This window comes from Phyllopteryx taeniolatus, chromosome 18 (assembly GCF_024500385.1).
Source record: "Phyllopteryx taeniolatus isolate TA_2022b chromosome 18, UOR_Ptae_1.2, whole genome shotgun sequence".
Lineage (NCBI taxonomy): Eukaryota > Metazoa > Chordata > Actinopteri > Syngnathiformes > Syngnathidae > Phyllopteryx > Phyllopteryx taeniolatus.
Window position 1 is genome coordinate 4020173 of NC_084519.1, and position 23503 is coordinate 4043675.

A 23503-nucleotide genomic window follows, 5' to 3' on the forward strand; every position below is an offset into this window, starting at 1 on the left:
TTGAGTCAGAGTGGACCATGTTCCATGCCTCCATTGTTGAGGCGGCCGACCGAAGCTGTGGCCGTAAGGTTGTCGTACCTGTTTTGGCGGCAATCCCAGAACCCGTCGGGGGACACCAGCATTAAGGCATGCCATCAAGCTAAAGAAGGAGTCCTATCAGGCCAAAAAGGCCTTAAGGTACTCTGGAGGCACTTGATGGGTACTGGCTGGCCAAGCGGAACGCAGCTTTTGTCATCGATGAGGCAAAAACTCGGGCATGGGAGGAGTTGGGTGAGGCCATGGAAAGCAACTTCCGGGTGGCTTCGAGGAAATTCTGGTCCACCATCCAGTGTCTGGGGAGGGGAAATACCGTTAACACTGTATATAGTGGTGATGGTGCGCTGCTGACCTCAACTCGGGATGTTGCGAGTTGGTGAGTCGAATACTTTGAAGACCTCCTCAATTCCACTGAAACCCCTTTCAATGAGGAAGCAGAGTCTGGAGTCTCTGAGGTGGGTTTTCTATCTCAGCGGTTGAGGAGCTGATTAAAAAGGCAGGGCCCCAGGGGTGGATGAGCTCTGCCCAGAGTTCTTAAAGGCTCTGAATGTTGTGGGGCTGTCCTGGTTGACATGCCTCTGCAACATTGCGTGGACATCTGGGACAGTGCCTCTGGATTGGCAGACAGTGAGACCTGCAGGGGGCAAACTACGGCCCCTGGGCCACATGCAGCCCGTTGATCATTTCAATCCGGCCAGCCAAAGATTGGTACAGAATTGCCCAAATCATATCAAAATCAGGACTACATTAATTTGGCCTTGTCCTGTAATGTCGAGTGGTTCCACCAGGCTGTGCTGTAATGCCCAGTGGGTCCACCAGGTAGCGCAGTAGGTACAGTGATACATTGACTTGACTTTGGTTGTTCAGTTTTTACTCTGCTACTGCTCTGAATCCTTCTTCAACCATGAGTGGGCCAAAGAAAAGAAAAGTCGACAGTGAGTGCCAAGTGTTTAATATAGAATGGACTGCTAAATAGTTTTTCACTGAAGTCCGTCAAAGGCTGTATGTCTAATTTGTTAAGAAACCATTGCGGTTTTAGAGGAATATAATATGAGCCGTCACTTTTCTACCATGTATGCTGATTATGCTCACAGCCAATCAACGCAGGAACTGATGGCTACGGCGCAGCGGTTAAAATCAAGCTTGCAGGCTCAGCAAAACACCTTTATCTGACAAACTGCAATACAAGATTCAGTCACACAAGACCCTGAAACAGCGCCACGGGATCTGCACATGGAACTGATTGATCTCCGATGTGACACTGTCTTAAAAGAGAAGTTTACCTCTCAAACTGGATGAGTTTTATGCTTCATTTAGCGCTGACAAATTTCAGAAAATCTGGAAGATGGTACAGAGGATGCTGGTGGTGTTTGGCGCAACATATGTGTGTGAACAAACTTTTAGTGTGAACACCAACAAAACATCCTACAGATCCCAGCTGAGTGATGAACAGCTCAGATGTGTTCTGAGAATTGCCACAACAAAACTAACACCAGACTTTGATGCACTGGCAAAAAAAAAGGTGATCCACAAAACAACACTGTTCCCATTAAAAGTACAAAAAAAAACATTGTAATGTTAATATTTATTAACACTACAATGCGTTTAAAAAAAAAATTTGTTTTGTTTATTTTCATTTTTGATATGTAAGCATCTGGTCCTGGCTTGGCCCACCTGTCAAATTTTACAAGTCAATGTGGCCCCTGAGTCAAAGAGTTTTCCCACCCCTTTTCTAGAATATACAGTGCTATAAATTTGCAATCTTTCTGATTTCTGATTTTTTATTTATTAATTTTCTTGTGTAAATTTATCACACTTAATCAGATCATGCAAACCAATTTTAATCTCTCACAAAGACAACCGGAGTAAATATAAAAGGCAGTTTCTAAATGATGATTTTATTAAGGGAAAAACTCCAAACCTGGCCCGATGTGAAAAAGTAATTGCCCCCTGAATCTTAATAATTGGTTGTGCCACCTTGGCAGTAATAACTGAAATCAAAAATTAGTAAAAGCTGGTAGTGAGTGGAGGATTTTTGGCCCAACCTTCTGAGCAGAATCTGATAGACAGCAGAATTAATTGTCACACTCACAGCAAGTCTTCCAGGTCCTGAAGTAGTAAAGCAACACCCAGCCCCATCTTACTGACGCCCCGTTTCAACTGTTGGCATGATATTTTTTCACCAATGCTGTGTTATTTTTTTTTTTACACCAGATCTAATAGGCCACACAAATTCCCCAAAAAGTCTTATCAGTCCACCGAATAGTTATCCAAAAGTCTTGGGGTTCATCAAGATGTTTGTTGGAAAATCACAGATGAGCCTGAGTGTTGCTTGATGTCAGAAGTGGTTGGAACTCTCCCATGGATGCAATTTTTGCCCTGTGTCTTTCTTATAGGTGAGTCATGACCTCTGGATTTATTAGTGTCCTCCTAGATAAGTTGTCATTGCACTCTTGGAGGGATCTTGGTTGGCCGACCACTCCTGGGAAGATTAACCACTGTTCTTAGTTTTTCAATTTGTGGATAATGGCTCTGACCATGGTTAGCTAGAGTCCTGGAAATGGCTTTGTAACCTTTTCAAGAAGCATTCAATTCCTTTTTTTTATTCTGAATAGTTCTTGAATTTCTTTGGAGCGTGGCACAATTTCTTCTTATTTCAAACTCTTGTAGCCTACTTCATTTTGTCTGGCCGGTTGTCATGTCTCGTCATTTAATGTTGATTCTAATTTTTAGTCATGTCTTTCATGCCGTCATGTCTGATTTTATTTTGGGGAAATTATTTCAAGTGTTGTGCTCAAGACCACAATATCAGAGACTAAGACTTACCCGGGGACCAGAACGGAGACCAAGACTTTTGTGAGTCAAGCCTGAGACTGCGACCAAACCAAGACGAGACAAGCTGGGATCATGACAACACCAAGACCATAAAAAATAATTTTAAAAACTATGAAACGTTTAACCATTTAAAGAGTATTCTCCATTTAATTTATATTTTGTTTTAAATACATTTGACAGCCAAAACCACAGTATCTACAATTCTTTCAAAGCACAACTTGCAAAAATCTCAAATATTTTTATTTTACAATTTTGTTCAACTAAATTCTTGAAAAATTAAATACTTCTATGTATTTTTTTAAAAGGAATATTTAAAGAGCTTTATTCCATTCAAGAAACACAAGAGACTGCAGCATTTTGTGACCTAAACATGCACAGTGGGGTCTCATCATAAAGCAAAGCAAAGCAAATTTATTTATATTGCGCAATTCATACACAAGGTAACTCAATGTGCTTTACATGATTAAAAGCATTTAAAAACAAAGAAAAAACTGCTTCTAAACATTTAAAACAAAGACAAAAAAATAAACTAAAAAATAAAACCGCTTTCCAGATATATTCATCTCAGAAAGACACAATTAGATGATAGTGCTGGTATTACTTACAGTTAACGTTAGCTTACCTGTGATTATGTTTTCTCTCGAGATGTCGGCTAAAGTTGTGCCCACCGTTTCATTGTTTGAAGACCGCACAAATTGCACACCGCCGAGTGTTTTCTTTTGCGTTTTGTTTTTAATATGAAGTCTTTGTTGTTGAGGAAGCCAAATTTAATTACCATTAGCGGACATGTCTTGCTCCGGGCTCTCCTCACTCAATTTCGTACTTACGTCTCACACCTTTCACTTGCGCTCGCATCCTGGGGTGTGGGGTGGCGTTGTCCATCGGTGGTGTCCCTCAGTCACAACATTGCAAAGTTTGCAGTCATTACGAGGGTTGTGGTGGGTTAGTAACGCATGAATTAAGGGTATTTGCTGTTTTTATTATCACAGATAATTGAACAATTGAAGAACAGCAGATCAGTGCTGGTCTTGACAGAAAATACCGAGTCCGGCCGGTCCTAGACAAGGCCAAGACCGTCAAAATGTGGTCTTGAGACCAAGACCGATCTAAAGTGTTACAGCACTAATTATTTATTTTTGTTTCAGAAGCTTTCCGCGGCACGGTGGCCGACTGGTTAGAGCGCCAGCCTCACAGTTCTGAGGACCCGGGTTCAATCCCCGGCCCCGCCTGTGTGGAGTTTGCATGTTCTCCCCGTGCCTGCGTGGGTTTTCTCCGGGCACTCCGGTTTCCTCCCACATCCCAAAAACATGCCTGAATTGGAGACTCTAAATTGCCCGTAGGCATGACTGTGAGTGCAAATGGTTGTTTGTTCCTATGTGCCCTGCGATTGGCTGGCAACCAGTTCAGGGTGTACCCCGCCTCCTGCCCGATGACAGCTGGGATTGGCTCCAGCATGCCCGCGACCCGAGTGAGGAGAAGCGGCTCAGAAAATGGATGGATGGATGGATGGAAGCTTTCCTCCCGGCCGCTCCCATTTACTCATGTATAAATAGTTTGCTCCTACCTTCTGTGCTTTGTCGAATCGTCTTGCCTTCGGTCATGTACTGAGCCAGCCATCTTCACAAGAATTATGAATTCATGTTACTAGAGTCCATGCTTTGGTTGCTTGTGCTTCCTGAGTTGATATTTTTGTCTCCAGCTTTGGTGAGAACTTCTGCTACTACCTTTGTTCCTAGTTTTTTGTCAGCTTCCCTGAGATTGTGAGTTACTTTTCTGTCCCCCCCCCCAGTTTGCGGTGATTTTTCTCTGTACTTTGTCTTTTCGATCCCTGTTGATATTTTGGTGCAAGTGGCGCATGCAGCAGATACATTGACTAACACTAATACCACCCTGCATCTGACCCCCACCACGTCAACAACTTGACCAAACAATCAAGTATGTGTCACTTATCAGGAACTAACGCTAATCTGTGCGGGTAAAAACACATTGTAGCTCTGCTTAACTTTTAGTTTTGACAAAGTGCTTCAGACAGTGTAGTCTGTCACGTCAGAGACAGAACTGCTGGTATACATAATATCCATAATATGTCCTTTTCAGAAAAAAAAAGAGGCAATCATTGTTTGTGACTGGCTATTTCACTTGCGCTATAACAAGAGGCTTCTTCATAAGTGCAGCTCTAATGAATGTCATCGCCAAATGAATCCTACTATTTACCATTTTCCTATGTTAAAATGACTGCTGTGAAAAAGGTTATGGAAGGAAGTGTTGGCCTAATAGTTTTTCACAATGTTTTGCCTCAGGAAAACCATATGAGCAACATTATGGGGAAAAAGAACACATATCTTATGACAGAGCTCACGTAACATTATGTACCAGAGGAAACTAATTGAATACGATTCATAATAGCCTGCAATGAAAGTTGTCTAGGCAGCGCACTTGGTTTCCTAAATGTCCTTCATGAGTCACCTGCCATCTGCATACCTGGGCTGGCTGCAAATACTCCACCCGTTGACTGCGTTTTATTAACTGCCATTCATAAAACACACAATTGTCATATGTAGTGTGCAGTTACCACCAACAAATGGGTTTCCATGTCTTGTCTAAGCAATTTATATTTCAAATGTTTCTGTTTTAATGATGTGACTCTGAGGTGGCATTGTTTTTTTTCACCCTTCTTACCGGTCTATAGGTTGCGGGTTTTATGGACACCTTAGACGTAGAGCAGTTGGGTGATGCGTATTTTTAGAGTTCCATTAGTTGTTCAATGAAGACGAAACCGATGGCGTAGGCAGTGCTTGCTACGTCAGCGCGGGCCATGCCGGGTGTGTGTATGTGTGTGAGTGTGTTCCTACGTAACAGAATGGGGGAATCACCCCACTCTCACTATGATGATGTTTGAGGGGGAGGAGGTTGGGTGCTGAGACAGGAGAGAAGGGGTGTGCCTTTATAAGAAGCCTCAGAGGAGGTATGTGTTCAGTTGTTGAAACCCTTAGCCTAAGGATACAAGCTGAGATCACAAACTCCCTTGTAGCCACAGAAAAAGCACTCTGAGAATATCTCTGCATCACAGATAAAGGTAGGGAAGTTTTTTTTCCGTCGCTTGTCTGACTTTCCTTAGTGTGTGTCAAGATGATGAATGCCAAAAGACATGAAAACGCAGTTTGAGGTGAGAAAACAACTTTGACAGCTTGGCGTCTCTTGGATGTAATTGTTGTGGCTAATCGATCCCAGAGGGATATTGTTGTCAATGGATAATCACCTTTAACGTTTTCCCCTGCGCTTCTGTTGTTGCTTTCTGCTCCATTGGTGGAAAGCTTTGTGATTTGGGATTTTTTTTTTTTCCCCTCAGAGATCATTCTGTAAGTAACCATTTGCACCTGGACGCATTTCTTTCCTGGAGAGCGTTGTTTTTCCTAAACTCCATCCATCTCCCTGTTGCTCCAATGGTACCCATTGTCACCCTCAGCAGCACCCACATCACAACTGATTACTACTTAATTAACAAGATTAGCAGCACTTTGTAACGGACTGAAGCGTCGCTGTCTTAAATCCAACTATAGTAAATGATAGAAAATAATATAGAAAAATAATTTTAAAAAAAGAATAAAATTGACATGATTTTGTCACTATAACTAAAATCTGTATCCAGTAAGGATGAGCGTTGACCAGTATTTCCTTGGGAAAAATTATTGATCAATTAATAATAATTAAAAAAACTAATCATGATTGCAACCAAAGTGTTTTTCCATTTCGAAACTTGTTGAGACTGAATCAACAGCGCCTCTCCTGGTTACAGCCAAGTAGTGCACTCTATATTCCCTTAATTGCTTCAAGGTGAGATTAATGTGGAGTATGTATGATACAAACAGAAATGGGTGATGAATGACTAATTATGGTCAAATAAATCCTTCTGTAAGTACTATTTACAAAAGCTAAATCATCCATTGTTTGCATTAAGTAACAGTCAAAGCGATCAATGAAGAATTGCCAATTATGACAATATAAAAACACATTTGTGGGAGGAAAATGTTTCAGAAAGTCTCATCTTCATCAGTAAATCCACTGAGAGTACTGTATATTCAATATGTATCAGAGGGATTAATGCAGCATTACCACTTATGGTAATATTGCTCTATATTTTGGCAACATTCCTTCAGTAAGTACTTTTACAATAGTTGAGCAGATGCAATACGTGACACAGTATGTCAGTAAGTAATGAAGAAAGTCCAATTATAATAAAACAAAATTACATTTGGAAACATTTTATCCACTATGCAGTTTTTGCAATTGAAGATGACTAGTGGAAATTTGCTTAAGTCAGTGTATTTTGCAAATGCAGCATTTGAGTGTTCTGCTGTTTTGACTGGTGGTGAAGTATTGCATGTAGTATTAAAATAAGACGAAGAAAACCTTGAAAGAAATATGGAGGAGGCTATCTGCTTCCAACATATAGGAAAGAAGCTCAAGAAGGGAATCAGTCAAATGCTGTTATTATGCCAAGCGCATAGCTATGATGAATTTAATGATAATGGTAATGAATGTGCATAATCTTTGGCCATCATCAGTGAAGACGTTAGTCGCGCAGACGAGGGAGAAAATGGGTGGTTAATGTGCCATTCGCAGATAAATGACTCTGCAGCGTGGAATTGTTTCATGAAGGGTGAAGCATGTTTACAGGACACACCGTATCGGAAGCAGTCTTTTGGACACATGCAAGCTGTATCTGCATAACATTGTGTGGTGAGCTACTCTTGTCAAGCTTGTGCGGTGAAAATGACTACACTCTGGGATTTTAATAACTAAGGAGAGGGAAAGTTTAATTCAAAGGAATAACATGTAATACAGATTAGCACAAACACAACCTAATCTGATGAGAGAGATACAGTATAAGCATCCAGATGAATAATACAAAAAAAGCGAGAGAACACTGCGTTTTGCTAGATATTTTATTTCATATGATGTCAATATGTGGATTCCTATGACAATTTATTGGGGATATCATCCTTAGAATACATATGCATAATTACAAAATACATGATCACATACCAAAAACTATTGACACAAGTTGTTTTCAAGTAGGGCCCCACCGATAGGGATTTTTTGAGGCCGATACCGGTTCCGATATTTGGCAGAATAAAATTCCGATTATTCAGCTGATTAATAACTGATTAATAATTTTTTTGTCCCTAAACGTTTACAAGCATAAAGATATGAATTACAGGCAGAACGTTTTCTGTTTTACAATACTTTGTCCTTCAATATTTGTTTAACTTTACAACCGAGAAGAAAAATCAGCAAAGAGTGGAATAAATAGGACCATTTTTTTTTTTAATGTTCGTTTGAGTCTCATTGGGCGGCACGGTGGACGACTGGTTAGACCGTCTGCCTCACAGTTCTGAGGACCGGGGTTCAATCCCCGGCCCCGCCTGTGTGGAGTTTGCATGTTCTCCCCGTGCCTGCGTGGGTTTTCTCCGGGCACTCCGGTTTCCTCCCACATCCCGAAAAGCATGCATGGTAGGTTAATTGAAGACTCTAAATTGCCCATAGGTGTGAATGTGGGTGTGAATGGTTGTTTGTTTCTATGTGCCCTGCGATTGGCTGGCAACCAGTTCAGGGTGTACCCCGCCTCCTGCCCGATGATAGCTGGGCTAGGCTCCAGCACTCCCCTTGTGAGGATAAGCGGCTCAGAGAATAGATGGATGGATGAATCTCATTGTCTTTGTCTTATGTTGTAATGTGTTCTTGTGTAAAAAAATAAATTAATAAAAATAAAAAAAATCGCCAACAATCAGCAAAATATCAAACGATTGTGCCAATTTGAAAAAGGCTAATAGTGGCTGATTAAATTGGGCAGTCGATTAATCGGTGGGGCCCTAACACAAACCCACGCCAAAGAAAAAATCCTTAGTTGAGGTAATATTAAAATGTGACACATGATAATCTTGTTAGTTTTGTCACTCTCTTTGGTGGATTTCTTTGTAATGTAATGTGACCCCTCTAAAGTCCCACAACAACCTAGAGTCCGAACCTCGATGTCACAGGAGACCCCCACAAGACTTCAGCATATCCTCATGAGATGTGAAAGATTAACTCCACAAGTGTGTTTTGCTTTTCCTTGCCTTTTTATTTTTGCTGTTTTAATTTGTTTTGTGTCAACAGAAGGCTAGCAGTGAAAGAGCGAAAGTGTATGGTTGACCATAGAAGCAGATACGGAGATAATTGCGGTGTAGGTAATTGGTACACACATCTCTGTCCTGGCTGCGAGTTACTACGAGTACAAGTTATTTTTTTATTTGATTCCTTACAACAGTGGTGACTTATTTTGGACACTTATGTGACAGTCAGGGTTAGGGTTATCATCTTTTTATTTTTTTTTAAATCGTTGATTTCCTTTTTTTTTGGGTGTGCAAGATAATTTTGGGCAGAAATGCCCAAGATGCGCTTCTTCAAACTATTCTAGTTGGTGTTTTACATCTGGCAGTTGAGACGGCCGGATTTGTCATTAATATGCAATATGTGTTAATTTAATTAATTCTTAATTTAAATTTGGAAAGTAGCTTTGCTCTGATTGGTCCTTGGCGATATAACGGCGTCTTGCATCATAGCGACTTTGTGTTTGGATCCTCCGATAGTTTCTCATTGTGAAGCACAATTCACCAAGCGTTGGATTGTTGGCCCACAAATAGTAAACGTGAGCTAAAGGCTACGCGGGTAAATATTGAAAGAGAGGGGCTCCCATTCACTTGAACATAAGCGTCACTGTTTCATCTCCAGTGACATTATAAATTATAATTATAGTTAAGTATTGTTGTAAACCACAACAAATGTATACTTGATAAATTGTATTCGTATGGCTTGCCTGCGGCTGAGACTCACTCGCTGAAAACCCGTAAATGCCGTGTTCCTGTACAGCTGAGTTGAGTGGGTGGGTACTAACCATGAATATCTAGAAACTAACCGCATCACGAACACGGAAATCTGATCCGGTCATTTTGCAAGGCTTATCCCGTTTATTGCCTTTTGCATTCAATCAAGAAACCGCATGGATGTCAAACTTAAACCCTGTCACAGACTCGCTTTGACCTATGTTATGCATAAAACAGTAGAAAAATTGGATTTTGCTGGCATGGCACATTTAAAACTTGGCTTGTACAGTTAATGAATGATTCATGATGAATTCAGTTTGACTCAAACAGAACAGATAATTGAAATTTCCTTCATTTGCTAGGGGGAAAACTTCGAATTTCAAACAAATTAGAAGTCGACCAGCCTCATGAAAAGTTTCCCCTCTTAGAAGTTCCACTGTGATTGGAAAAAGTGTTTTTCCAGCCTTGCTGGACCATTTGGCAGTCCATCTTTTTCAGCCTCATTCCTCACCATTGTAAAAGTCAGAAGTGGTCGATTTCTTTCCTCTGGCTGCATGTCCAATGGATTTGTGCAAGTGTCAACGCAGCTTAACAGCAAACGAATCAATGGTGAAACCTTGTCAGCTGCTTAATGCTCTGCAGGATTTCTGCTATACAGTCTGTTGGCAAGTCACACTGCAGACAATGGAGTATTGTCATTTGCACATTGTCACATACTGTATTTGAAAACGTGCTCGCCTTGTCATAGATTCACGTTTCCCAGAAGTTGGACATGAAATGAAAGTCAAACAAGATATCACAATAGCTTATTACTAGGAGTGTAATTGATTCATTTTAACAGTGTCTCATTTCGTGTCACAATTTGTGGTTGGCGAGTCGTATTAAGGACATTATTGATTAATAATGATACAATACGATCCGAAAACGTAATCAATTCAGTAACTTTTTGGCCAAATGTTCAAACGGTGTGACTGTGAAACAAATACCTAGATACTAGACAGTGCAGGTGAAATTTCCTACATTCCTGTTGTTTTTTATGTAAGGGAATCATCCATCCATCCATCCATCCATCCATTTTCCACCGCTTATCCGTGTAAGAGAATCAGGTAAAATTAATTATGGTCATTAGATATGAAGATTTCCTGTTGTAATTGAATTACTTTGCAGTAAAACAAAGGGGATAACGGCCACTTTTTGATATTTCTATTATTTCAGCTATGACGTTACTGGTTCGGTCAATTTTACTTCAAAAAGAGATGTTTAATTGGTCATCCGCAAAGGTTGAATGAAGGCAATGGAGTGTTCGTGTTTGTTGAAGACGTTTCGCCTTTAATCCAAAAGGCTTCTTGAGTTCTTCTTCAGAACCTGGATGACTGATAATCTACACAGACATGTTTAATTGGTGTTAGAATTATGAGGGGGTTCTAAACAGTCAAACACTAATTGCTAGAAATGGAAAGCAATGGAATGTTTCTATGATGGAAAGCTTTTAGGAATAGTGGCAATATAATACAGCACTAGTAAACAAGTGAACAAACCTGCTCTTTCACAACGTGAGACTTGAAAAAAGCGTCCAGTAGTCGATGTAGTCGCTTGTTCTCCTCTTTTGTCCAACAAAGTTCCTCCTCATACTCTGCTAACGTTCTTTCAAAAGCTATAAATACTTCTTTTACGGCCACACTTGGTAATAGATTCACAAGACTCTTAGTTTTTGTACTTTACACATGTTCAGAAGATAATCATTCACAACAATTTACACTTACACTTGATCGCTGCTTAGATACGTGTTGATCACAAATGCATTTCGATGTTAGCGGCCTGTTAGCTAAGCCAGGCTAGCTCGCTTGAAAGGCTTCGAGGGGCACTGAGACGAGACGAGTCACAGACATGCATCCATATAAAGTCTACTGTGCAGTAAATCCACTGTGTTCTTTCCTAGTATCAATACAACTGATTACCTTTAAAACAAAAATTAATCAATATATTTAATCCGGAAGGCCAGCGTTTCCGAGCACCGATCGATATTCACTGGAACCTTGGGTTATGAATGACCCGGTTTACGAACAATTCGGGTTACGTCCAAAATTTCCATAGAAAAATTACCTCCAGTTACGTATTATTTTCAGTTTGGAAACAGTCTTGGGATAGACGAACAGGTTCAATCTGCATGACAATCATTGACTCAGTGCATAATGTTGCTCTAAGCTAAAAACTAATTGTCTCCGCCGCAGCGTAAGGAGGAAATCTGTTCGAGGCGGAACTTCCGCCTCCACATCCTAAATCATCCAATCACAAATCTAATAGTGTTTGTGATTAATGTTGTAAAAGAAGTCTAAATTATTTTATTTTTGTCCATACTATTTATAGTATGTACCGTATTTTCCGCACCATAGGGCGAACCGGATTGTAAGGCACAGTCTCAATTATGGGGTCTCTTTCTGTACTTAAGCCATACATAAGGCACACCGCATTATTCGGCGCATTGCTAAAGCAAGGTTACGGAAGCAAAATAGTGAGTTTGGTTGAACTTTCTTCTACTACGTATTTAAAAATACACTCACATTATTTTTTTTATTATTTATTCAATCTTTTGTCACAAAGCCATCAAAGTCCTCATCTTCTGTATCTGAATTGAACAGCTGGGCAATTTCGCCATCAAACATGCCGGGTTCCCTCTCGTCTCGTTGCCGGGTGGCTGTTCAGCAATGATGCCGGCTTTCGCGAAAGCTCGGACAACTGTCAAAGCAGATACCTTAGTCCAGGCATCCACAATCTATTCACATATGGTGGTGTAACTCGCCCAGCACTGCCTCCCAGTCTCAGTAAAGGTGTGTTCGCCGTCTCTCATCCATCGCTCCCATGCCGCTTGCAACTTCACTTTGAACGCCCTGTTTACACCAATGTCCAGCGGTTGGAGTTTGCTGGCAGTTGCTGCGCCATGGTAGTCCTTGCGTGGATGGCGAGATGGCACCTTTTCATAAAACGAACAGAAAATACAAGTTTCCCTTGATTGGTTTGTTGTTCCAAAATCAACCAATAAATTAGAAAAGAAACAGACAAAAAAAAAAACACACCTGAATCAGTAGTTCCCCATGTTATTATGGTTGAAGGCTCTTCTTCAATGAGGACCTGTAGTCCTCCTCCCCTTTCCCTCCTTATAGTTAAAGTTAATGAGCAATAAACTGCTATAATGTTTATTTAGTGTTTCATTTCCTTATAATAGTGTGTTTTCACTCATTCTATATTGCACTATATTTAGTTTTAAGTATAACTTAATTTTGGGGCTGGAATGAATGAATTGCATTTCCATTCATTTCAATGGGAAACATTACCTTGGTTTCGGAACGTTACGGGTTACAAACAGGGCCTTGGAATGAATTCAGTTCGTAATCCGGGGTTCCACTGTAGTTGGAATATAAATCCATACATTGATGTAGGTCATGTATCATTACACCCCTACTTATTAACAATTGAATGTGACTGACACTGAATTGGAATATGGCAACACTACATTGCCTTCAACTCACATACTCCACGTGTGTAAGCTTGCACCATCTTCAACATGGTATATCCAGCTAAATAAACCCGTGAGCCTAGTGAGGATAAGCGGTAAAGAAAATGGATGGATGGATGGAAAAAATGTGTCAATGTGTCTACTCTTTGTTCTTTCCTGGTCATAGCATATTATTTTGTGGTCATTAACATAGCGTCATGGGGGCTAAACAAGAGGACTGTTATTAGTCAGTGCGTCCCCAACTATGAAGGACATATCTGCTGTTGGGAATGAGATATCAACCAGTTAATCAGCAAGGTGAAACTATACTCGCCGTTAGGAGAATTGAGTACAACAGTGGGACAATACTAATGATATGCTCAATTGACCTAATGGGGGTGCTAGAATCAAAACAAGTCTCAATATACGGAATATAATACCGCCACCTTGTTGCCGTTGAATATTAGAGTGTTAGTCTATATGGATGGGAAGGGAAGAAAAGCTGTGATTTATTGTATTTCAGATCAATTTGTTTCGTCTGTGATTAGCACAGAAGATAAGACAGATAAGAATACAAGGCAATGCAAGACAAACAGTGTTACGGCAGCCAGGATTGTGATCATTCCAGCTGATATGGAGTCACATAAATTGCAAGTAAGACAAAGGGAATTTAAAGATAGCGTCTCCGTTGCATAGCGTTGCACAATATCACAAATTTCTTAATAGATGGCTATTAATAGTTTGATCATGACGCCAGCGCCCTCAACTCTTTATTTCTTTTCTGTCATGGTCCTCATAATTTGTTAGTTCTGCCTCTGAGTGACAATAAGCAGACTTGAATGCGGTAACAGGCCAGGTAATAAGTACAAATAATTGTGTCGGGTGCTGCTCAGCCCATATAAATTGGATTAAGAGCATTCTCTCAGTTTAAGCTTTTCGGCATCCTTCGTGAGAGCAAGGTCAGTTGCAAGTGCACCTTTTCTGGTACCGCACGCTGTTTATCTGTGGCTGCACAGGCAGGATTACTGTGCTATGTGAGGTCATCCTGTAGGTTTTGTGTGTGTGTGTGTGTGTGTCTTTTTTATCTATGTTGTTACAGGACCACACTGTGTATTTACTGCATGATAGTTGTTGTTGTAAGTCTAAAACAACAGGATCATTTCAATGATGAACATGTTAATGACAAAAATTCCCTTTTTCTGCCCTCGCACTGTCAAGCATATACCATTATCACTGTGGGTGAATTGAGGGACATTGTTTAAGTGCTATGAGTACTTTGAAGGTCACAAAGCGCCATAGCCATTTGTTCGCTGCGATTTCACTTCTTAGTAAGGAACTCACTGAAAACAAACAAAACAACAATAACTGTATAGCCATATGCATTAATCAATTGGTGGAGTTTCTTTAAGTATCTGCAGCTACTTTGTCGTGGGGTCTTTCCGTCAGTCCATTGTTGAGCCTTTGTTATATCATGTATAGCCACCGTGCAAAGTAAGTATTTAACGCAGGATGTTCAATAATAATAATTTAAAAAAAACTGAAATTTCATTCTGCATCAATACATTTTAAACATGCTAAATGCATGATACTGTATTACAAATTTATTTTAGTTGATAGACTAGATTGCTTAGGTCCAGAAGTATATCAGCAAAGATTTTCAGTTTTTATCATTCTGCCTTTATAAACTACAGTACCATAAGATGTGAAATACAGCAATAAAAATGTGATTGAAGTATAGATTGTAAGCCTTAACCAGAGGTTTCAAAAAAATATGGTGAGGCCCAGTGGGAGTAGCGCATTTAGGACAGACATTTTAAATTGAAGTCTATCAAAGTCTGTTATAAAGCAATAATTGACCTGTGATTGAAAGAGAGCATGTGTCAGGCAGGTGGACTGATGAATCATCATGTTGCAATAAAAACGCTTCAGATAGCAAGATTACCTGTGCAGCAAAGGATGTGAAGTCTTGTGTCAGAATAGACGTTGGCTAGTTGCCGGTGTTTGGTCAGGTTTTGCTATCCAGCGTCAAATCCTTAAAGGAGGCGTCCATCCACCCATCTTATTTCTATACTGCTTATCCTCAGTCGGGTCACACTCACATTCATACCTTTGGACAATTTAGAAACTCCAATTAACCAAGTAAGCGTGTTTTGGGAATTTGGGAGAAAGCCGGGGCACAAGGACAAAACCCACACAAGCACGGGGACAACATGATAACTCCGCACAAGAAAGCCAGAGCCCGGATTCAAATCACCAACCTCAGAACTATGAAGCGGATGTACTAACCACTACTTAATTGTGACCCTATAAGAGACATATCGCGCATTTTTGTTCCAAAATTAAAAAAAAAGATCCCAGTTGTCTGAATCAGACGTCTGTGACATGCGTTCATCAAAACAATTATTGACTAGCCTTCATCGCGATTATTGGCCATAGATATATGATCCCTCATGGAGGCAGCATTTCATCACCAAGATGCCAAAACTACTCTTGTCAATTGGTGCATGACATTGCCAAACACAAATAACCCCATGCCCATGTTGGCAACTTAGCTAATATGTGCTAAAATTGCAGTTCGGCTTATCTTTTGGCTTTGACATGATAGTGCTTCGGCCGCCACTTGAATGGCTCTCGCAGAAGGATTTAATGAACTTAATAATGAGGATAATACTACTAATATCAATTAATTGATTGCGACCATCATTTAGATGGTTGGATGCCCACTGTTCAAATATGTTTCTCATCCACCACGCATTTTCAAAGAGTTTGCGTGTCTGTCTGCTTACATCTGATCAAATTCACCAAAATCCCATTAGATCACCTGCGCCAAAATTTAGATGTGGTCCCAGTAGGTGTTTAGATGTTCAGATGGACTTTCTTACAGTACATTCAAATCTCACTCCGCCAAATGCATCTCCAAGGCAAATCCTTTTTAGGCGACTCTTGCGCTTGCATCAAAATCAAGAACCAGTTCCAGTTCCAGTTTTTAGATCCAGTATTTACGCTGAAGCGCAGCTGCGTTGTCTATGAAAATAGAGCCCCAAACATCAAACTGAAAGGCTGGCACCCAGTCTAAGATGTACCCTGTCTCTGGATCAATGGAGTTAAAAAGAAGATAGAGAATATCAAAAAAGAAAAGACAGCATGACATCGAACCCCGACTCCTTAACGGTCACCATAATGGAAAAGGGTGATAAGAGAAGGTACCAACATGGCTTTCCATTCCATGATGGTCCAGTAATTAATACTAGAATCACATCAACCCTATGCGTCAAAGCTGTCTCTGGATGTTTTACAGACAATAATACAGCTGCTCAAATAGATATGGTGTGATCAGATGGAAAACTGGTGGGAACTATTTTTCCTTTGAGGAACCCCACAGAGGTAGGTAATAGCGCGATTTGGCACTGTGGGACATCTCTCATGTGGTTTTCCAACAATTTGAAGAAAGGTCCCTTTTTTTTCTATTTGAGCAACATCGTTTCTATTTGTGAACAATTTGCTCTCTTATTTAAACCAAGTGCAGTGAGTGCTTTAAGATAGATCCATTCATTTTCTATATTACTTGTCATTGGATTCACGGGTTTGCTGGAGCTTATCCAGCTGACTTATTGCCAGACAGATGGAAGGCACACGCATGGCACATAATTTCTCGTCTATAATGCGCCTCCCCCCACCAAAAATTGTCAAAAGTCAATAGTGCACATTATACATGGGTATAGGAGAAAATGAAAAAGTCTTTCACATTTTATAAATGTATGCCGCCATCTAGAGGTTATGAAAAAGCTGTACACTTTCATTCCAATATGCCACCGCCCCCTAGAGGTTATGAAAAAGTTGTACATTTTCATTCACGTATGCCACCTAGAGGTTATGAAAAAAGTGTGCCTATACTTTCATTCCAATATGACAGGGGTACATATGACTGCATATATGTACAATTGTGTTCCTAAAATTTCATACCCAGGCAGAATCTGTGAAATATCGTTTTTAAATACGACTGATGACTGAACAGGAACCATCATTATTTTCTTCATGGTTATGTTTTGTTTAATGATAATTCTTTTCTGAAATGCTTGACAGTTTAATTTGAAACCCATTAAAATAAAATTCAATGTGTTTCGCCTGGTTCTTCATGTTTTCTTTAAAGAATTGTACACATCTTACAAATTCGGCCTGGGTAATCAAACATATGAGCACAACTGTGTGTTTTCTCATTTACTAAATAAACGTAGGGCTGTGAATTTCAAAATAGGAGCAAGTAAATAAAAAGAAAGTATTATGTGTTCAAATAAACTGCTTTACTTCTGAATAATTCTTTGAAAAAACTAACAAAATACAAAAAATACTTCATGTTTTGATCATATGGGTAGAAGCAGGGTTTTCCAGAGTTTTGAGGTCAACTTTGGGGGTGCCTATTATACATGGGTGCGCATTATACACGAAAACGTACGGTATACTGTAGCCCATTCAGGTGTGTATAGAGTCGCCCAGGCTCAGGCTAGTGAGTCCTAACAAAGTTTTGTTGCATTAACTGATGAAGCCTGCTCGAATGAGAGGCGAAACGTCTTTTAAGTCAGACAAAATCAGTCCAGTTGTGATCGATCCAATGCCCTGAGAATAAAATGACCTGGATAAATGAGAATATTCATAGGCACGTATAGAGTCGCCAAAAATTGTTCTCAAGTAAGATCACTCTTACTGTAGAATAATATGACAAGTAAATGTAAAAAGTAGTCCTCCAAATAATTACTTGAGTAATGGTAAGTATTCAGAAAAAAAAAAAAATTACTCAATCATTCCATTAATGAGTAACTGGTGAGTAACTTCTGATTTATTTTTAAATATAAAGTAGGAATGCAGAAATTGAAATATTGCCCAACAACATCACGATAAAACAATAACACAAACTAAGGCAAATTCAACCAGAATAAATTGTCTTAAATTTAATTTCTTTGTTTAAACGTGAAACAGCACAAAAGCCTCACCAGGCAGATCTTAATTAGAGATGAATTATATAATTATCTATAATTTGATTATATTGAAGTTCGACAGGTGGGTTCACCCACATCAGTGATGCTGTTTCTTTATTCAAGCATCATAAATTCTGCCAATTTCTACCTTTATCGTAAGTGCTGTGCCCACATCGCAGATTTCTTTTCTCCCTGCTACTTTTGAATGCGCACAACCCTTTCTACAGCGAGGAACAGAAAACTCCCAATGGGTCTGAGTGGATCGGACAAACTGCAATTTGCATTCACATCTTGTGGTTTACCTGCTGGTTTTATTCCACGGAGCGTTACATTTTGCAAGCGCAAATGGAGACAGCCTATTGTATGTTTCTGAAGTTCCAAGGGGAGGTTTTGTAGGCTGAAATGTCAACATTGTCAGGCAGACACAAATGACAGCGCATGACATCGCGGTTCTTTTTTGTAGTTTTACCATCCATTTTATATTGCGCTTATCCTCACTCGGGATGCGATTGAGCTAAGCCTACCTGGAAGGGAAATATAGATTTCTGACATTTTTTATGGAAATAAGCCACTTTGAAAACTTTGCTTCTGTATGGGGCTACGTGGGACTGCCTGGCTCCGTTTGATTGTCAAATGGAATCAAATGTCACTCGTAGTTATGTTGGATTGGTGAAAAAGAGGCATGTCACACAAGTCTCTGATGAGCCAAAATAGATCGCACAAACAATAATAAATAAATTGAAAATTGAAGAGAATGTACTGTACCTTTATGTAATGGTGTTTCTTCTTAACAAAAATACTCAAGTAAAAAGCATGTTGCATTAAAACTAAACTGACAAGTACAATTTATGCAAAAAGTTATATGCGTAAATGTAGCTCGTTACTACCCACCTCTCATTAGGGCCGTACTGAAGGAACATTTTCAATTTATGAGAAGGAAGTCACTAGATTATGATAATTTGTTTAATATTATTTAAAAAAGAGGTTAGGGAAATTAAGTTGTAATATTACAAGAAATATGTTGTAGGGCATGTGAGGAGTCTCCAAGGCTAATGTTTCCAACCTAATAACTGCATCTGAACAAGCTTGTAAGAAAAAAAAACAGTTCCAAATCAGTATTATGATTGCAGTCTTTGTCTTTCTCTCCTCTCCTTTCATACGTCAAACCGAATTTTACTGGCACATTATCTCAGATCAACGCATTTTGATCAAGCGGTCACAGAATGTACGGCGATAAAACACTAATGAATCTCCTCGGGTTATAAGGAATTAATCGAGTAACGTTTATGACCCGTGGGATGTAATAGACAGAACGGGAATTTTAATCATTTTCGTCCCTAAAAAGTAACCACATCTCCTAGAAATGGCCGGGAACCTTCGCAATATGTCAATAGAGATGAGAGATCCTGCTCATTAATTCATAGGGGGGAGGAATTGAGAAGGAGAAGGGAGCGGGAAGACAGGTAGTTTCGGGTAGAAATTGTGCAACGTGAGCATCTAAGTAGATGCAAACTAGAGAGCAAGGAGGTAACAAAGGAAGAGACAGAGAGAGACCTCTAGGTTATCTGTGCATTAGCAGACTGCTTTGTGCCTTTCAGTTTCATGCAGGCAACTAATGGACGAGATAGAGTGAGTCACAGCACCCGAGCTTTTTCTTCCCTTGTCCCCTTTCTCCGATTCATTTCACCTTGCACATCCTCCGCCCATTCTCACCCTTCATCACAGCTGCTGATGCTAATTTCAATGACTATTAGTTTTATTTTATTAATAACTTGTACAGCCCTGCTCAGACTCTCGTAAAGTTCCATGTGCAAACACATCACATTAGGCTCCCTTTTTAAAAAGTGGTGGAACAGACTTTGTTCTTGTGTATTTTTAGGCTTAGACAACGGATGTACTCAGGAAATGCACAGTAAAAGCACCACACTAGTGGTGCTTGTATGAATGCTCTGATTGATTCCTGTTTTCAAAGGTAAAATAACAATTTCAGGGTCTTTGTTAACACTAATGGAAGCACAAAACAAGCGTAGTTGTTGTGGTGTGCTGTTTTGAGTCTGGGTAAAACCATTAAGGTGATGGCAGCACTATTTTGAAGAGCAGAAGGACATATGCCTCTTCGCTGTGGTCCGTTTAAATTTTTTTTCTTTATATGCCTTCCTTCATTTAGAAAGAAAAGGTTCCTTTAATGGTGAGTGTTGATCTTTTCCCCATCCCAACTCATCTATGTCTGTAATGAGCTCCGAGACTCTTGGCACGACACAATACTTAGTTTTGGTTCCTAGAGAGGAAAGTGTACTGTGTAGTGGACACTTTCCTAACATCAGCAGCTAGCCAAGAGAGGGCGCAAGGGCGCGGCCCCACCACTCACCTCATTAACCTAAATCAAACTAAATAGAAATGAAATTTTAAAAATAAATAAAAACATTTTGAAATACTGTGTATGTATACCTGTTTTTAGATGATCAGGATAAGTCTTATAAAGTAAATGATGAGCAAAGTTGTTTCGTTCATCTGTGTTATGATGTGTACCTACCTATCTATCTACCTGCCTAAGCCACCCAACCCATCCATCCATCTATCCATCCACCCATTCATCCATCCATCCATCCATCCATCCTTCCCTCCATCTCTGCTTAACAGAGCAGAAAATAGAGTGTCATGGGTTGATGGTTCACAGCGTCGGCCAAACAATGGTCAAAAATTCAATTTAAATTTAAAGTACTATACAGCGATATGAAGCGTTACAAGATGTAGAGAAGCTGTCGCAGTTGTCAGAAGGCCCTCAGCACAAGAAAAATCGAGAAAAAAGTTTGCTGATGAACACCAGGACCCAAGGTTATGTCTAAAGGAATGCTGTTTTGCTATAATTTCTGCTGCAAAATGGCTTTTTGAGAAACAGCAAATGTGCAAACTTGTCATAACCTCTATTATTATATGTTGCTATTCATATAATGGGCTTGTCCAAAGTTATGCATGGAGCTCTGAGGAATTGCATGGTAAGCATTTTGTAAATGACACACCATTACCATTTTGGATGCTAGGAAAATGTCTTGAGAATGTTTTTTTTTTCCTGAGAAAAGAATCCTATTCGGTAACCTAAGTGGGTATTCCAATTGGACCCTGCACACAACACAATGATATATTATAGATAAAATAATGATGCTGTCAAAACACATACAGTAATTTTAACCAACTATGATCACATTTTTTTGAAATTAATACACATTTGAATAATTACTAAAAGCCCCTTGCTACAAGATGTTGGAGTGTGTCTCTTCATCCAGAAGAACATTTGTGAGGTCGGTGGTCAAGACGGTTGTGATGCGGTTCACAATTTTTGTTGGAGTACATCCCGCAGGTGTTTGACAGCGTTGAGGTCAGGGCTCCACACTAAACTAATCCAATTATGCCTTTATGGCCCTTGCTTCGCACAAGGTTAATCATTTCTAATTGCCCAAAATGTTGATGTGTTGATCATGAATGATTCTACACACTTGACAATTGATTGAATTATTAATTGAAGAAATAGTGTGCCCAAATAATTTTTGTGTTACGACAGCATTTAACCAGAGACAAGCTACTCATACTTCTAAGCCTCTTGTCAATGTACCATGATAGTGGATGTCAAGTGGCTCACAGACTGACCTACTAATAACCAGTCATAAAGTGACCTCGGTTTACTCCTCATGTAAAGTGCTCAACTAGCAGACTCTGCTTACTGCTTGACTTAAAAGCTTTTTCCACGCAACTCTCTTTCAACCCCCATAATGCTTGTTGCATTCGTAAATGACACCACTCCATTGAGCTGATCATATGTGTATGTTGTCCAAAATATAGAATTTTAAGATTTTCCATGGTTCTGCTGTGCTCGTGTGGGTTTTCTCCGTTTACTCCGGCTCCCTACCACATGCCCAAAACTGGCATGTTAGGTTAAATGAAGACTCTATATTGTCCAAATGTGTGATTGTGCTGGGTGTAGATCATTTGCGACCCTAATGAGGACAGTCCCATGGAAAATTTATGAATGGAACATTTTCCATTATTTTGTCCCACGGTGGTTACAATTTAGAATTTACTACAGGGGAAGGTCATTAACTTCATCAAGGATACTATTGACTCTTTAATGGACTTTCTCTGTATAATAATACTGTAAAATTAAGACGAGAGTCACTCTCTCCTCTTCATGCACATGAAGGTTTATGTCAGAATAAAACATATGCATTTGTTCGTCTCATGTGATTTTCAGGCAGGCTTGTTTGTTTTTTAGTGTTTTTGGCTTGCTGTATTTTGATGTTCTCAAACTTTGGGATCATTAATTTTTTTCATGTTATAGTTCAAACCCAACAATTCGGATCCTTATTGCAGATGTGTGTGATTTGTGATCTGATCTCTGTCCAGTGCCAGACAAGCTGCCTTCGGGACTCAAGTTTTTTTTTTTTTTTTTTTTTTTTTTTTAAGGCACTCTTGAAATTGCATTGTTGTTATTATTCTTGGGCCAAATGCATTGCTGTTTAAAAGAGGAACTTATCTTCAAGATTTATTTTAAGATTGCAACCAAATTTGAAGCAGGTAAACTAGACAGATGGGAGACACTTGAATGATTTATCGTCATAGCGCATGGGCGGACAGGGCACTGCAGAACACGAAACTCTAACAATGTTCGTGTCTGGAAGACATGCGGAGGATAGTTCACCACTATTACGGTGTAGCTGTACAATTTTTTTGCTCTCAACACACAGGCTCTCCCAATAACACAAATTCTTGTGCAACAATGCACTCAGTACACATAGAAAACCTAATACACTATCATAAAGCAAACACAATTCTTTTTGGGAGACTCACTTTCAAATAAGTTTTGCCCTTACTGTAGTTATAATGCAAATTACACGACTTGATCAATTTCAGAGGCTAAACTTATTTCCTAACAAAACAATAGGTACTTTGTTCATTTTAATAAAGGACTTCCTCGATACAATTATGTCACAAAATTTAGGCATGCCTTTTTTCAATTTCTATGTATAAAGTGCTCGTTATATTTCATTTCAATGGAAGGATTAACCATTCTCGTCGACAAATGAAACTCTATTTTTTGCTGTCAGGGGAAATGTTTGTTAACGCATGAACTGGACAATCACACGACGCATAGACAGACCACCATTCTCTCATATTTACACCTATGGATTTATCAATTTACCCAACATAATGTCCATTTTTTACATTTTGGGAGGAAAACCAAGTACGTGGAAGAAAACCAACATATGTGGAAGAGGGAGAACTGCAAACTCCACACAGTACTGCGA

General features: G+C 39.6%; 1 protein-coding gene across 4 annotated transcripts in view; it reads left to right on the top strand.

The window, feature by feature from the left end:
- pnocb (prepronociceptin b) overlaps window positions 1–23503 on the top strand; it is a 43940-nt gene that overhangs the window by 3844 nt on the left and 16593 nt on the right. Inside the window, exon 1 of one of the 4 annotated variants that reach the window (XM_061753286.1) lies at window positions 5829–5947. The exons of 1 other annotated variant lie outside the window; for it this stretch is intronic. The gene's annotated coding sequence lies outside the window, so the exon portion shown is untranslated. Of the gene's footprint in view, window positions 1–5828; window positions 5948–7199; window positions 7612–8578; window positions 9102–23503 lie in introns of those variants that run through there. 2 more of the 4 variants (XM_061753288.1, XM_061753289.1) reach the window with 2 other exon arrangements.